This window comes from Triticum aestivum, chromosome 3B (assembly GCF_018294505.1).
Source record: "Triticum aestivum cultivar Chinese Spring chromosome 3B, IWGSC CS RefSeq v2.1, whole genome shotgun sequence".
Classification (NCBI taxonomy): domain Eukaryota; kingdom Viridiplantae; phylum Streptophyta; class Magnoliopsida; order Poales; family Poaceae; genus Triticum; species Triticum aestivum.
The window spans coordinates 349,718,609-349,734,678 of record NC_057801.1 but is presented as its reverse complement, the minus strand read 5'-3'; positions in this window follow the sequence as shown (position 1 = coordinate 349,734,678).

The window sequence follows — 16,070 nt, the reverse complement described above, 5'->3', positions numbered from 1 at the left end:
TGCATAAAGCCAATTTTTCCGTACAACAAAGGAATAAATTTTATTTAACTATCATGGTGGTTGTTAAACATTGAGAAGGTTCCTCCAACTCAATACCAATTAAACATCATCATTAAACCAAACAAATTAATTTAGAGTGATGAGATCAACATGATAATCCAAGAACTAGATAATCAAGATGTCCATAACCGGGGACACGGCTAATCATGATTAGTTTATACACTCTACAGAGGTTTGCGCACTGTTCCCCCCAAGACTCGATCTCCTCCGTTGAATTTCTCGCACTTCATGATGTTTGAGAAACGGATGACTGAGACACATTCTTTCGGAAGCATTAACTCTTTACTCTGGGTAGACAGTACCACCTACATCCCCTACATCTGCTAGTCTACCACTGAAAGACGTCACACAACTTATTCAACTACGCCAGAGCCCATATTGGCTTGTGGCTGCACACGGAAGTTTCTAGCACGAATAATCTTATGATACCTTTGAGCCTAGGTGGCGAACCGTAGGATAATCACACGGGTACTCCGGGATATCCTAGGACATCACTGGATTCTCCAGGTGCCCTGACAAGCACTGGGTACTCCAGGGTGCCTCAACCAATCCACCCAGATGTGTATTTAAGTAGCCACCTTAAGTTAACCATTAATTAACAATACTCACATCTGTCATGGATACACTCACCCAATCCACGTCTACGAGCATAGCATAGCAATCCTGAGCATAACATAGAAGTAACTCCCAAAGGTTTGATAGTAAAAGGGAAATAGGTTCTACCTCGTCATCTACTTCCAAAACCGACATGTTATTCAGATCCTAACCATGCAATGTTTGAGGTTGTATCTAATGCATAAAAACTGGGTAATAAAGAGATATGATCAAAGTGTTACTTGCCTTGCTGATGATCTGCAAAACCTAGAGACTCGTAGTAGCTCGCTTCGCACTTAGGGAATTTTATCGCAAACAAACAATAACATACATAAGAACTCAACTAGAAGCATGGGTAAAACTCAAATAAGAAGATCTAACCAGAAAGTTCAACTGAAGAACTCGGGTTGCAAAAAGAATCAAATCAAACGGAGCAACGAAACTCAAACTATGAAAGAAACAAGATTCCTTACTAATCTGTACTAAAGTGAAATTTTACAGTACCAAAATCTTGTTCAAGTTGGTTAAACAGAAAGAGGGCTTCGAGATGAAGATCTAGGCGCTTGTTTCGTCTAATTTAGATAAACGAGCGAAAAGATAAACTAAAACGAAGATCAGGGCAGAAATCGCGATCGAAAATAATCGCGGAAAAACCCTGGAAAAAAACGAGACGAACAGGCTAACGAACAAACTTTCACTGTCTGCGGCTAACTGACGAACAACGTTCATTAAAACAAACGTACGGACGAACGTTCGCTAAATAACTAAACCGAAAAAACCGAACCGATCTAATAAAAAAATAGATCTAGGGTTTTAAAAAAACCCGACGGTTTTCCAAAAGAAACCGGGGCGGCGGCGGGGTTCGGCGGCGGCGGTGGCGGCGACTCCAGAAGCGTGGCGGCGGGCGGGGCGACAGGGTGGCGGAGGCGTCGGGCGGCTCCGGCGGCGGCGGCGTGGGCTGGCGGCGGCGGCGCGGGGGTCGAGGCCGTGCGGCTAGGGTTTTGCGATGGGGTGGACTGCGGCATATAAGGGCCGGCCGGGCGAGGTGTCCGGGTCGGACATGGCCCGTTTAGGTTGGTTCACTTTTTTTAATAAATCGGACACGGAAAAACAAACAAAAGAAATACTAAACGGAGACCAAAAATCCTGAAATAAATTTTCACGGTCCACTAATGCAATTTCAAAAATGCATTTTTTTCCTAATTCAAATAAAATAGCAATAAAACTCCAAATAAAAATAAAATTTGATTTTAATATTTTTGCTCCAATATTTCTTTTTTTTGGAGAAGTCATTTTATCCCCTCTCTTTTGTCTTAACATTTGAAATATTCAAAGAGAAAATAATTAAAACCAAATGATCCTCTTTTCAAAATTTGAGAAAAAACTCAAATATGAAAATAACGAAATCCCCAATTCTCCCCGTGGGTCCTTGAGGTGCTTAGAATTTCTAGGATCCACCAAAATGCAATAAAATACGATATGCAATGATGACCTATGTATAACATTCCAAATTGAAAATTTGGGATGTTACATTCATCCCCTCTCCATCTCGTCATCTTCGTGCGCGTGACCATATCCAGCAGCTCTGCCTCATCGTCGCCACCTCCCAGGACCCTTCTCCCTCTGCGGAAACCTCCTCGTCGGTGTTCTTCGCCGCGCGCCCATAGGCGAACAGTGGCCGACACGGCTTTAATGGCGCTTGTCTCTTCTTCCCCATGCCCCCTTGGCTCCCTCTGCCACCATGAGCTCCTCCATGTTCCTCCTCTGTCGCCTACCTCCAAGCTCGCGCGTGTGCACATGCGTCCATGGCTACGGCCACGCGTCCACGGTGACGCCTGCTCAGTCTCCTCCTACCCTTGCTATTTAAGCCCACCCCAAGCTCCCTCGACCGCACTAGTAGCTCCCTCTCACTCCCAGAAGCCACCCCGAATCCTCGGTCCATCGCCAGAGCCACTCCTCGACCTCCATGGGCGCCACGGCCACTGGACTTCTCCGCCTAAATTTACTCGCTGCCGAGCCCCTCCCTCCTTCTCTTCAGCACTCGGAGCTCTCCCTCTGCCCGGCGCATCTTTCCCTTATCTCTGTTCGTCAGCGGATCCACCATAGCCTCATCTTTAGCTCCGACCGAGCCTCCATCCGCCGCGGCCACTCCACTGCTCGCTCAGGGCTTCCTCGTCGCCCGTGCACCATGGGGGCGGGTGCGCGACAGCAACCTGAGCCCACTAGTGGTCCGAGCTCCATCAGAGCTGGCCCGAGGCGCCGGGGCCAGCGCCGGCTGCGCCCTGCCTCGCCCTTCTGTCACGCCATTGCAAGGGAGACGATGGAGGCGGAAGGAGAAGCAAGAGATGGAGAAGGGCCCACCTGTGTGCCTGTAGGTTTTGACTAGCCGCCAGGCCCGCGCAGTTTAAGTGGAAGCACACTTCCAGGGTTTACGTCTCCATTGTCCAGAAGGCGTATTCTCCGTCGGCTGTGGTAAGAAATACGTTTTCACGTCTCAAAAGAGTATTTTGCTTCTGCTTCAGCCCGGAATGTGTTTTCACTTTAGTGAAAGCGTAGTTCCAGAAAGTATGTTTTCAGTTTAAGTACTCAAGGGCCTGTTTGTGGTTATATTTTTACAGATGTGTCCCTGGTAGTCATACACTCATAACTTTTTGCTCACAACTCCGATTGAGGTGATTCCAAAGCTCACGTATTCATTTTGTCGAGCCCGTTCTAATGGAATGATTTTCACCAAGTTTTAACATCCTAAAAATGACCATTTTGCCCCTAGCCTTATTCGGCCCCCTCCAAGAGAGAACGTTTTCCGGTGATTCTTTCCGCGGGCTTCTCACACTTCTTCCCGGTGATTCCATCCCTTCCAGGGAAGCCACTTCCTCCATTTGCATGATTGTAATGCAGTGACATGGTTTATTTATTTGAGCTCATTTAAAATATTGTTTTAGCTACATATGACTATGTGCATGGCATTTCCTGGAGTCATTTTTGATCTTGCTATTGCCATGCTACTATTTGGATTACTAGGGGTTATGCTTGTAGTTGATGGATGGCATGTTGCCATTGGATTATTAGTGGCTAGTATGATTGTTTTCATGATGGTAGTTGGTATGTTGCTTTGGAGTATTATTTTCAGAGATGATGTTTGCATGTGGATCTTAGCAGGATAGTTCGTTCTTGCTATTGGATTAGTAGTACTATTGTTCTTGGATTCAGTATGCGATTAGTGTTTATGCTACCTTCGGAGAAATAGGTTATATCTATATTATTCTCTAGATTATGTGTTGGATACTGTTATGACTTGGATTACCAGTGGATATATGATATCGAAGTATCAGTTATACTTTAGGGATAAATTCTGTCATTAAGTTGGTCACGCGCCACCGAACCGGGCTTTTCCAGTGCAACCACATTTGGCTTTATGGGAAGGCTCTAATGCCATCTATTAACATGTCTCTCGCCGGTGCCTCCAGCGAGGGAAGGTTATGGGTGCGCGCTACCCTGATCAGGTAGGGGGACATAAGCCTTGTGTCCCCGTAGTTGTTGTAGCCTGCTTTGTCCCCATTTGGGACCGTTTTTGTTTTTCCATGACGGTGGTCGTTGGATGCCGTGACAGTGGCCTTTGGATGTCATTGGTTGACATTGGGGCCACCCAGGACCTAGCCCAAACGGGAGTTGGTCGGAGTGGCCGGAAGAGTGTCATGGGCAATAGATCGGTTTTGTCGGAACGGCGTTGGTCCACCCGAATGGGAGTGCGAGGCCATGGTTTTTGTGTTGTCGGTATAGTGTGCTAACCTCTGCAGAGAGTGTGTGTTTAATCTATCGATAGCCGCGTCCTCGATCATGTGCACAGTTCATACTAGGTCACACCGTTCGATGAACACTCACATGACAGAAGGACTTATAGATGATTTGTCGTTGATATTATGATGTGATTAGTAATAGTTTGGCAGGATGCTGATGATCATGTTGAGATGATCTCGAGGATGATCATTCAGTTTGTGATGTGGTCACGAGGTGATCATGTGGATGTTTTGATCACAAGGTGATCATGTGGATCATGAGGTGATCGAGATGGTATATAATGTAGAGCACGAGGTGATCGAGATGGTAATTTGTTTGGCCGGATAGCCAAGACTGAGATGGTTATTGAGATTGAGATGTTGGTTTATCAGCATTCTAGTAGTTTCATATCATGCTTAGTAGTTGCTTTCGCATCATCACAGTTGTTAATTAATAACCTATTAAATGCTGGGTTATTGTCTTGCCTTGATGCCTTTTGTTGTTGTAAGCTAGTAATTACATTCAATGTACTGACCTGGCATGTCATGCCAGATTGTAGGTGATGCCATGATTGATTGATTGATTGCTTGTCGAGGTTACCGATCGTGCAAGCTACATTGTGTCCCAGCCAGAGTCCTTGTAGAGTGGAGTTCACCACCTTCGTCGTTGTTCTGCTGCTAGAAGATTTCCGCTGCTACGAGTTGTTCCGCTGCTAGCATAGAGCAAGTGTAGTATCGCAGGTGTAGTGTTGTTGTGCTGATGTGCTCCTTTGTAACATTAGACCCTTGTATTTATCCTTTGTAATAAGAGATGATTTGTTCTATGTCAAGCAGTGACGTATTCTAGAAGACTTCTCCTTGATCTATGGACTGGAATATAGGGCGTTCCGGTTTATCTGAGCCGGGGTGCCACAACTTAGCTTATGGTTCCTGCGGTAGACTCCCGTGTCACGGAAGTACACCTTGCCAACAGGTGACTCGCAAGTCGCCAGCCCTTAGGGGGCGCTCCTGCAGCTGTAGGATTAGGAAACTCTAGAGGCGTCGTACCTATGAGCTCTTTCGAGAGCGTTGCGCGAGGACGGAGATGCCATAAGGCCAGGGAGCTGAGGCTTTTGGCGAGGTGTGTTCTCGGGCAAGCGTGAAGCGCACATACCTGCCTAGCCCCCACGCGCGGGATGCGCGAGGAGGAGTTGCCACTCCCCCTGAGGCAAGACCCGAGAGAGCGAATGATGCAAGGAGAAGAAAATCCCAACCCTCAAAAAGTGACGCGGAAAAGTCCAAATTTATTCAAGAGGTTGCAAACTAGGTACAGAAAGCAAGCAAAAGAACAGCCGCGTCCGGCACCTATACTAGTCTTCTTGTCTTCCCACCAGAGCGGAGCATGGGACCTCCACTAGGACATGGGTGGAAGCCCCGTGAGGCCCAGTGGCGATGCTCAGGAGACTCCGGGGCGTGTACAGTCCCAACTCATTATTACATGAGTGTCACGAGCAGAGATCTTCACAGGCGTGGGGCCTTGGTCACGGGTAGAACTTCCAGATGTGCTGGATGTTCCAGGCATTCTAGAAGGGGACCCCGTCCTACGTCTTGGAGACACGGGCGATCCTGAACGGGCCCTCCCACATGGGGGAGAGCTTGTGAAGCCCTTCCCTAGAGAGCACCCACCGTAGGATGAGGTCACCCACCTCAAGGGTCTTGGACGAACGCTGCGGCAGTGGTACCGCCGCAGCGCCTGTTGGTACCTCGCAGCTTGGAGCGAGGCTAGGCGGCGGCGTTCCTCCACCAACACAAGGTCCATCCCCGCGAGGTGTCCTAACGCACCTCGTCGAATGCCAGGATCCACAGGGAGCGATGCTTGACCTCGTGAGGGAGAACCGCCTCGGCTCCATAGATGAGGAAGAAAGAAGTCTCGCCAATGGGCTTGGTCGCAGTGCTGCAGATGGACCGCAACACAGATGGGAGCTTGTCGAGCCAGCCCCTGCCGCGGGCCTTGAGCTTTTCCTTAAACTCCTCGCCTTGAGGCCCCTCAAGACCACCGCGTTGGCGCGCTTGGCCTAGCCATTGCTCCGCGGGTGCGCCACAAAAGCGTAGCATATCTACGTCCCAAGGTTCACACAATATGTTTTAAAGAGGTTGCTCGTGAACTGGGAGCCATTGTCAGTGATGATGCGGTTGGTCACCCCGAAGCGGCTCTCGAGGCCCTTGATGAAGCCAGGGGACATAGTGTTTACGTAGGTTCGGGCCCTCTTGATGGAGGTAAAACCCTACTCCTGCTTGATTATATTCGACGACTATGAAGATTACAAGAGTTGATCTACCTCGAGATCATAATGGCTAACCCTAGATGTCTAGCCTGTGAAGATTCCGATGATGATGAAAAGTTCTCCTCCACAGACAATCCCCTCTCGTTTATATACACACCATAGGGGGTCTAGGGTTTGTACAAGGTTCGTTTATCAGGGAAGGAAACCTCCGGACTCTATTCTTGTCGTCCACGTATTTAGAAGTCCCATCTGGACATGGTAGATAATCTCTAGCTTGATCTTGTACGGCCCATGCAACCCAGCACATACTCCTAGGCCGGACACCTGAGAACCCCCGAATCCAGGACTCCCTCAGTAGCCCCCGAACTTGCCTTCAATGACGATGTAGTATGCGGACGCAAGTCTTCGGCTTTGCAAGGCGTGTTCCCCATTATACTCCTGATGGACGATAGTACGGCATTAGTTTCCGCACCCAGTCTTTATGATTCCTCCCTGCCGTTGCCTCAATTTCCACACGTCTGAGTGAATGCAAAAGGTCCGTTATCCCTGTATTTTAATATTCCCGACAGGCACAAACCGCGCCTATAAAACGAGGCGAGATCTTCAAAACACCATCACGCATCGCACCAAAAGCAACAGAGCAAGCCACAGAAAATTTCAGACCATGGCAAGTGCCCCTGGCTCCTCCTTGCGCCCTCATGGCCCTCAAGAAGGGGACTGGCAGAGTTGCTCCATATCCCACATCTAGCTCAGTCGGCTCCAAATGCAAGGATATCTCCCTCCCTCAGATCTAGTCTCTGTACGGGCGGGGTTAACTACTATAGGTGCTGATGCGTTGGCGGAGAATTTCCCCAATCCCGGCCAAGGGGAGAGGGTATGCTTCACCTCATTCCTTTTGAGGGGCGTGGGATTCCCAATCCACCCCTTCCTTAGGGGCCTACTGGAATGCTAGGGATCCAACTGCACAACCTCACAACAGGTTCTATTTTACATATCTCCGGTTTCGTCGCCCTTTGTGAATTGTTTTTGGGTTGCGAGGCTCACTTTGAACTATGGAAAAAGTTCTTATGCCTTGTCCCCCGCCATCAGGGTGGCGGCTCTATTTTTCAAGTGGGTGGCGCAGAAGTATGGCATATAGCCGGATCCGGCTACCCAGTCGGGACTCCGAAGAAGGGATCCGCCGAATGGTCTTTGGAATGGTTCTATATCGATGATGTACCCCTTTCCGGACCTTGTTCGGCACGGATTGCCAGAATTTTCCAGTGCCCCCTTGAAGAAGGTATATAGCTGGTGTCCCAAGTCCCCTTCTCAGGAAGAAAGTGCGGAAGTGATGAGATTGGTAAACAAGGTCACGGTACTGACCCATTCAAGACTCAACATAGTGGAGGTTATGGCTATTGCGATACAGAGATGCATCCAGCCACTTCAATCCAGGGTAACTCCCTTATGGAACTATAACGGGGAGGACGACGCAACCTGCTACAGGCAAAAGGGTCCGGATAGCCAAGCCGCATTGGTAGCAGTATTGGCCGACATCTATAAAGGAGAAGAAGAAGACTTCCTTCGTATAAATTGCCGAGAGGCCTTCTCCATGTACAATCCCATTGAATGGGTAAGTTTTCTAATTGCTCAATACGTTTTTACTCATTCAAATGTATTAACCGAATCCCCTGGTTGCTTCTCTAAATAATCATGGAGGCAAATCATTGAGAACATTAACTGCCCCGCCCCCCAGCCAGAGGATCACGATCTCAACGAGGACCCCGGATTCCATGAGGATCCACACATATTTGTAGAGTTTGAAGATGGAGTCTACTATCAGGCGAGCCTTGATGGCTCAGAGGTAGACATTGCAGCTGACTATCCCGACCTCTATCCTTTCGTGAAGGTAAGTATTCGGAAATTGTATTCTCAGGGGAAAGAGATACTTTTGCGCGTCTCCTTATCCTCCGCATTGAACCATGTTTCGCAGGATCGACACTCAGCGAGCGGTACTTAGGGGAGAGCGACCAAGAGAAGGTCAACACCTTCACGGAAAGGTCGTGCAAAACGGAAGAAAGGCGGAAGCACCATTGAACCTGCTCCATCACTGAAAAGGTATATTCCTCGTATCTAATATTCGGGAGTTAAGCCGAATTGTCATTCTCAGCCTCCTTCTATCATTACAGGAGGGGTATACGGCGAACCGTGAACAAGATCCCAGCCAGCAGGGCCGTGTATAATACGGCGCCGGACATACCAGCTAGGACGGGGGCGCATGCTGATGGGGTACCGTCTCGTTCGCCTCATGGAGAGCCAGATGAGATGTCCGTTACTAACTCAAAAGTCGAGAGTGCAATGAATCATCGTCACTTGAAAGAAGCCCTGCACGCCCCTGCCTTAACGGAGCAGGAGTTTACTACTCTGAGCACTGTAGGTGCATACATCCGGGCTATCCGGGATGAACTCACCGGGGTTGCTCGCCTGTTCTTGAAGGATATGCAGGTACAGATCTTTATGAACGTAGTGGCTAGATACTAGTAACCCCCGAGACTTAAAGCAGGTGGACAAAACCAATTAGAGGATCGTTTGATGACCGCAGGTTCTCAAGGAGAAGAATAGTGTGCTGACCCAGGAGCTTGAGACAAGCCAGACACCGCTAAATGCCGCTGTCTTCGAGCTTGAAGAAATAAAGAGTGCCCTGATGTATTATGGCCAAGATAAGAAACTAGAAGAAGAAGTGAAGAAACAAGCCGAAGAGATAAAGAGCTTGAAGGCTCAACTCTTGGATGCACAACAGGAAAACCAGAAGCTGAAGGGCGGCATATTCGGTATGGCTTGTGAACCGTCCGAATTATTGATTTACTCATAATGCGGAATGTTATAGTTTGGTTGATACATGCATGTTGACCGACTGCCCCGAAGAGGAAATGCCCGTCCTACAAAGCGACATTATGAAGGAGCTGACAAAGTTGCACGAGCGTGCTCGGAAGGCTATGAAGAATATGTCCAAGGCCTTATGGCCTTCCGACGTTCGTCTAGAAAGAATGGAGGAGTTGGTTGATCCATTTAAAGGTGCTCGGCGTCGTTTTGAGCTGTGGAAGATGTCCGCATGCCGTGAAGGTGCATGAGAGGCATGGGCCATGGTAAAGACACGCTATACCGGTCTTGACCCAAACCACATGGCCAGGGTTGGACCGAGTGGACCTGACGGGAAGGAAATTCCTATAAGCTTGGTATACGACCAAGTAATGACAACGGCAAAATTTTCGCAACAAGATTGCAAATTAGGTAGCCCACTAGATGGCGTAGAAAGGGAGTGAGCATTCAATTCAATGCACCCATCTACTTTATGACCGAACTTATCTCCTGCAGAATTGTATGAAAATTTTGTCATCGCAGACCTTCGGCTTCTACCTCCAAACAAAAAAGTTGGAGTGTTTCCGTATAGACATCCAGCCATATTTCTCGAACACACAAAATGTAGTCGGTGGAGTTATGTTATATTACTGTTTAACGTAAGAAACATCTTCCAAGAAAAATAGTTCCATTAGGGGTTCCTTTCCTTGGGTTGGGCTTGTATCTGAAGTATAGACAGCCAATTTAATAACTTTTGCCGGGAACAGCCTATTGTATATGTGCCGACCAGTTATTCCCTTAAGAACGCTAGCTTTCGGCTTCACTCGTTTAAGGTACAGGTTCGGTTAACCCGGTTGTAAGAATTGCAGAAGTGCTCCCTTTACACCCTAGCCCAACAATCGGGAACGTAGGGTGTAAGCACAGGAGCAAGGCAACCCAGCTTGGCAAAAACTTAAGTCATAAAGGTGCATATAATGGTAGAAGCAACACATAGTACGGACAAAAGGAGCTTGTAAGCTTTTCAATAAAATGCTTCTTTTAAAAGAAGCACCCATGAATGGTGGAGTGTATACATTTAAAGATGCGTACTCCCAACAATGCGGTTTATCCGGGCATACAATTTAAGGAGAGAAGGGAAAAAAGTAAAATGGGAGAAAAAATAGAAAATACCTAGTTTAAAATGGGACCTAAGGAGGCCGAATTATGCATAAAATCTCCGAAGCCAGGCGGCATTCCATGGGTTCGGCTCAAGGCGATTATCTTCGGCATTGCGAAGGCGAGAGACTCCTCTAGTAAGGACTTCATCTATTTTGAAGGGCCCCTCCCATTTAGGTTTGAGCTTATCCTTTTTCTTCTCAGGGAGGTGTAGAACAAGTTCTCCAACATTGTAATTTTTAGCCCGCACTTCTCTGCTTTGGTAACGCTTGGCCGGTTGTTGATACAATGTGGAACGGGCCTTGGCAATGTCGCTCTCCTCTTCAAGTCCATCTAGGTCGTCCTGCCGATCTAGTTCGACCACATTCTCTTCATACATGCGCACACTAGGTGAGTCATGAATAATATCGCAGGGTAGTACAGCTTCTGCGCTGTACACCATAAAGAAAGGTGTGTATCCAGTCTTTCGATTGGGTGTGGTCCGGAGTCCCCAGAGTAAGGAATCAAGTTCCTCAACCTAGTGCTTATCCGATTCTCATAAAAAGCGCACTAGTCTGGGCTTAATACCACTCATGATCAGACCATTGGCCCGTTCGACTTGGCCGTTTATTTGAGGGTGGTATACAGATGCATAATCAAGTTTAATGCCCAACTTAGCCCACCAAGTTTTCACCTCATCAACTGTGAAGTTAGAGCCATTATCAGTGATGATACTATGCGGGACACCATAACGATGGACTACGCCGGATATAGAGTCAATCACTTGTCCGGTCTAAGCTGTTTTTACTGGTTTGGCCTCTATCCATTTAGTGAATTTGTCCACCATGACCAGCAAGTATTTCTTTTTGTGGCTTCCCCCTTTAAGGGGTCCAACCATGTCAAGCCCCTAGACCGCAAAGGGCCAAGTAATGTGGATTGTTCTTAATGCAGTGGGAGGCATGTGGCTTTGATTGGCAAAAAGCTGATAGCCCACACAGCGTTGGACAAGGTCTTGAGCATCAGCTCGAGCCGTAGGCCAGAAAAAGCCTGCCGGAACGCCTTGTACAATGGCACGGGCTGTAGCGTGATGACCACCGAGACCGTCATGTATTTCTGCTAAGAGCTGCCTTCCCTCTTCTTCGGAGATACACCTTTGAAGGACTTTGGTAGTACTTCTTTTATATAGTTCACCCTCATGCACTTTAAATGATTTAGAGCGCCGAACTATGCATCACGCCTCGTTTTGATCATCGGGGAGTTCTTGCCTATTAAGGTAGGCCAGGAATGGTTCGGTCCAAGGAGCGATAACTGCCATGATCACATGAGCAGAGGGTGTTATCTTGGTATCCGGACTCCCGACGTTGTCTGTGTTGTGTTCGACGGTTGGGGGTGTGATCAGGTCTGCATTACATTCTCCGTTCTCACCCTGCCACACCACAGATGGCTTAAACAGCCTCTCTACAAAGGTGTTGGGTGGCATGGGGTCACGTTTAGTGCCCATATGAGCAAGGATGTCGGCTGCCTGATTACATTCTCGGGAGACATGATGGAACTCGAGTCCGTCGAACCGAGCTGACAGTTTTAATATGGTGTTTTGATATGCCACCATTTTTGGGTCCTTTGCATCAAACTCTCCATTGACCTGGGAAATTGCGAGGTTCGAATCACCATGCACTTCCAAGCATTGTATACACATGGAGACAGCCATGCGAAGACCATGTAGTAGCGCCTCGTATTCGGCTGCATTATTAGAGTCCGTATACATAATTTGCAGAACATAGCTGACCGTGTCCTCAGTAGGGGATGTGAGGATTACACCAGCCCCTAGTCTGGCCAGCATTTTTGAGGCATCGAAGTACATAATCCAATTAGAGTATGAGCTATACTCTTTAGGGAGTTCGGTTTCCATCCATTCAGCTATGAAGTCGGCCAATACCTAGGATTTAATAGCCCGGCGTGGCTTGTATGTGATTTCGAACGGTAATAGCTCGATGGCCCATTTGGCTATGTGGCCAGTGGCGTCCCTGTTATTAATGATGTCATTCAGGGGCACCTTGGATGCCACTATGACCGAACACTCTTGAAAGTAGTGTTGAAGTTTGCGAGATGCCATGAAGGCAGTGTAGGCCATCTTATGATAGTGCGGGGTATCAGGATTTTTAAGGTGTAAGGACCCCCAATACATAGTAAACTAGTTTTTGGGTGGGGAATTTATGTCCCTCCTCCCCTCGCTCGATGACAAGGACGGCGCTTACTACTTGGTTAGTTGCCGAAATGTATAATAACATAGGCTCTCCAACGCCGGGTGCTGCCAAGAAGGGCCTTGATTTCTTCCAATCCGGCTGTGGCTGCATCTGTCCATTTGAAGTTGTCAGTGCGGCGCAGTAGCTTGTATAATGGCAATGCTTTTTCTCCTAATTTGGAGATAACTCGGCTTAAAGTCATGACACAGCCAACTAATTTCTTGGCCTGCTTTAGATCTGTTGGTATGGACAATTGTGACAGAGTTCGGATTTTGGCAGGGTTTGCCTCGATTCCAATATGGGAAACAATGAACCCCAGCAACTTTCCGACCGGAACTCCGAAGACACATTATTCCGGATTAAGTCGGATGTCGTATGTTCGGAGATTGTCAAAGGTGAGGCGGAGGTCGTCCACCAGTGACTCAACGTGTTTATTCTTGATGACCACATCGTGCATGTATGCTATGACCATTTTGCCTATTTTCTTTTCAAGGCATGTTTGAATCATGCACTGGTAGGTAGCCCCAGCATTTTTGAGTCTGAAGGGCATAGTATTGAAGCAGAAGGGACCGTAAGGGGTGATGAATGCGGTTGCACCCTTGTTCGATTCCTTTAATTTAATCTGATGGTATCCGGAATAGGCGTCTAGGAAAAACAAAGAATCGTGTCTTGCAGTTGCTCAATGATTTGGTCGATGCGGAGCAATGGGAAGGGATCTTTAGGGCAAGCCTTGTTGACGTACTTGAAGTCGACACACAGGCGCCACGATTTGTCCTTTTTAGGTACCATGACCAAGTTGGCTAACCAATCCGGATGTTTGATTTCCCTAATAAACCTAGCCTCTAGCAACTTGGCTAGCTCTTCTCCCCTGGCCTGACACTTGGGTTCAGAGAATCACCGTAGTGTCTGCTTCACGGGTTTGAATCCCTTGATTATGTTGAGACTGTGTTCGGCCAATCTTCATGGGATGTAGGGCATGTCTAAAGGATGCCGGGCGAAAATATCCCAATTCTCGCACAAGAATGTGTGTAGGGTGGCGTCCACTGCCGGATCTAGCTGTGCTCTGATAGATGCCGTTTTATTAGGGTCCATCGGGTGCACTTGGAATTTTACTATTTCTTTAGCTAACTTGAAAGAGGTGGACTTTAATCTCTTATCAAGGATCACATCGTCCCTATCCACTGTAGCACGTAAGGTTGTTAATTCCTCTGCCTCTAGGGCTTCATATAGTGCCTCAAGGGCCAAGCATGTGGTTTTGTTTTTGGCACGAAGGGCTTTGTCCAGGTCGCTCGAGATTATGATGATTCCATTAGGGCCGGGCATTTTGAGCTTCATGTACCCTTAATGGGGTATAGCGTGGAAGTGTGAGAAGGCGTCCTGGCCGAGGATAGCGTGATACCCACTGTTAAAGGGGACCACATGAAAGAGCAACTCTTCGGATCTATAGTTCTCAGGCGTGCCGTACACCACATCCAGCTTATTTTTTCTCGAGCAGTGTGCCTCTCGACTGGTGATAATACCTCGGAAAGTGGTGTTTCCTTGCTTAATGCGTGACCTATCCATCTGCATATTGTCGAGCGTGTCCTCATATATGAGGTTAAGTCCACTACCGCCGTCCATGAGCACTTCCAGAGGTGTTGGGGCTCCGGAGCACCCTCTCTAGGGGGTAGGCTGAGACGACTTTGATGGGGTTGCCTTGGAAGTAGTGACGCAACTTCCTGGAGGCGACGAGGAGTGCGAGGAGGCTCTTCTGTGGCATGGGATAGCGTGCCCTCACATCGCGCAACATTGTGCTAACGAAGTAAACGGGGTGCTCGACGAGGGAGGAGGCGTCTACGGGGCCTTGCTTCTCCCGAGACAAAGAAACCTCAGGATCCTTGTCCTCTAGTGGGACCGTCGAGGCCCCCAGAACACTGTAATGACGCTGCAGTGCCTTGGCTGGGTGCGGGGTGCCGCGTCGCACACCCTTGGCCACATGCTCTTCGCGGACCGCCACGAGCGCCGTGCTGGCTAAATGAGGCGTGACGACTAGGTAAAGCACCAGGGGTTCGATAGGGCGGGGTGCTACCATCACCGGCGGGCTAGTGAGGTACTTCCTGAGATCTTGGAAAGCCGCGTCGGCCTCCAGAGTCCATTCAAATGGGCCCTTCTTTTTCATCAGCTTGAAGAATGGAAGGGCACACTCTCCTAGCTTGGAGATGAAGCGCTCGAGCGAGGTCACGCAGCCTGCCAGCTTCCGCATTTCCTTGAGGGTTTGCGGCAGGCTCATCCTTTCTATTGCTTTGATCTTTTCTAGGTTGGCCTCGATCCCTCTGTGTGACACTAGGAACCCCAACAGCTTGCTGGATGGAAGGTTGAACACACACTTCTCCGGGTTGAGCTGCAACATCACCTTGTGCAAGCTGGCAAACGTCTCCTCCAGATGTTCAACATAGGTCCTCGCTGTCAGGACCCCGATCCTAAGTCACACCGATCTAGCATGTGACACATCATATCACTTTGCAGCCTCACGCACGGTATTCCCATGGGTGCCACCTTACCTGGCCCCGGACCATTTGCACCTTTTGGATCACGTATATTATAGTGTCACTAGCATCCATATGACAAAGAACCTGGGCCGACATGACTAGTCATAAACTTACAGGGACAGGCATACATGACCCAGCAACGAACATGTCGATCAACAATGTATGAACCCAAGTCGTAGCAAGCTACAATGACTTAAAGGAACAAGGTGTGACATTTCCCTGAAGGGACAGACACATGAACGAAGAAGGACACATGCCGACCAGCCTAAGTGTTCCAGAGCATTAGCAAGCTACTACGGCTCAGTGGAAGCACTAGGAGACATTTCCCCATAAGAGAGGCTACCAAGAATGAACAACTAGTTGTCTGATCCCATACATACCAAGCATCTCAAAAGCATGTACACAGTATGCTCGATATCTGCAAATACAACATGGCATCACAATAAAACTCTATGACTCAAAAGTATTTATTCAATAGACTACGAGGAGCCAGATATTACAAATATGGGTCTGATGACCCAACATTCAGAGCATACAGGCGACGGAAGCATAACATGTCTGAGTACAAACAACTACAAATGAAAAAGGCTGAGAAGCCTGACTATCTATAAGACCCTCCCAAGGGTACAAGAT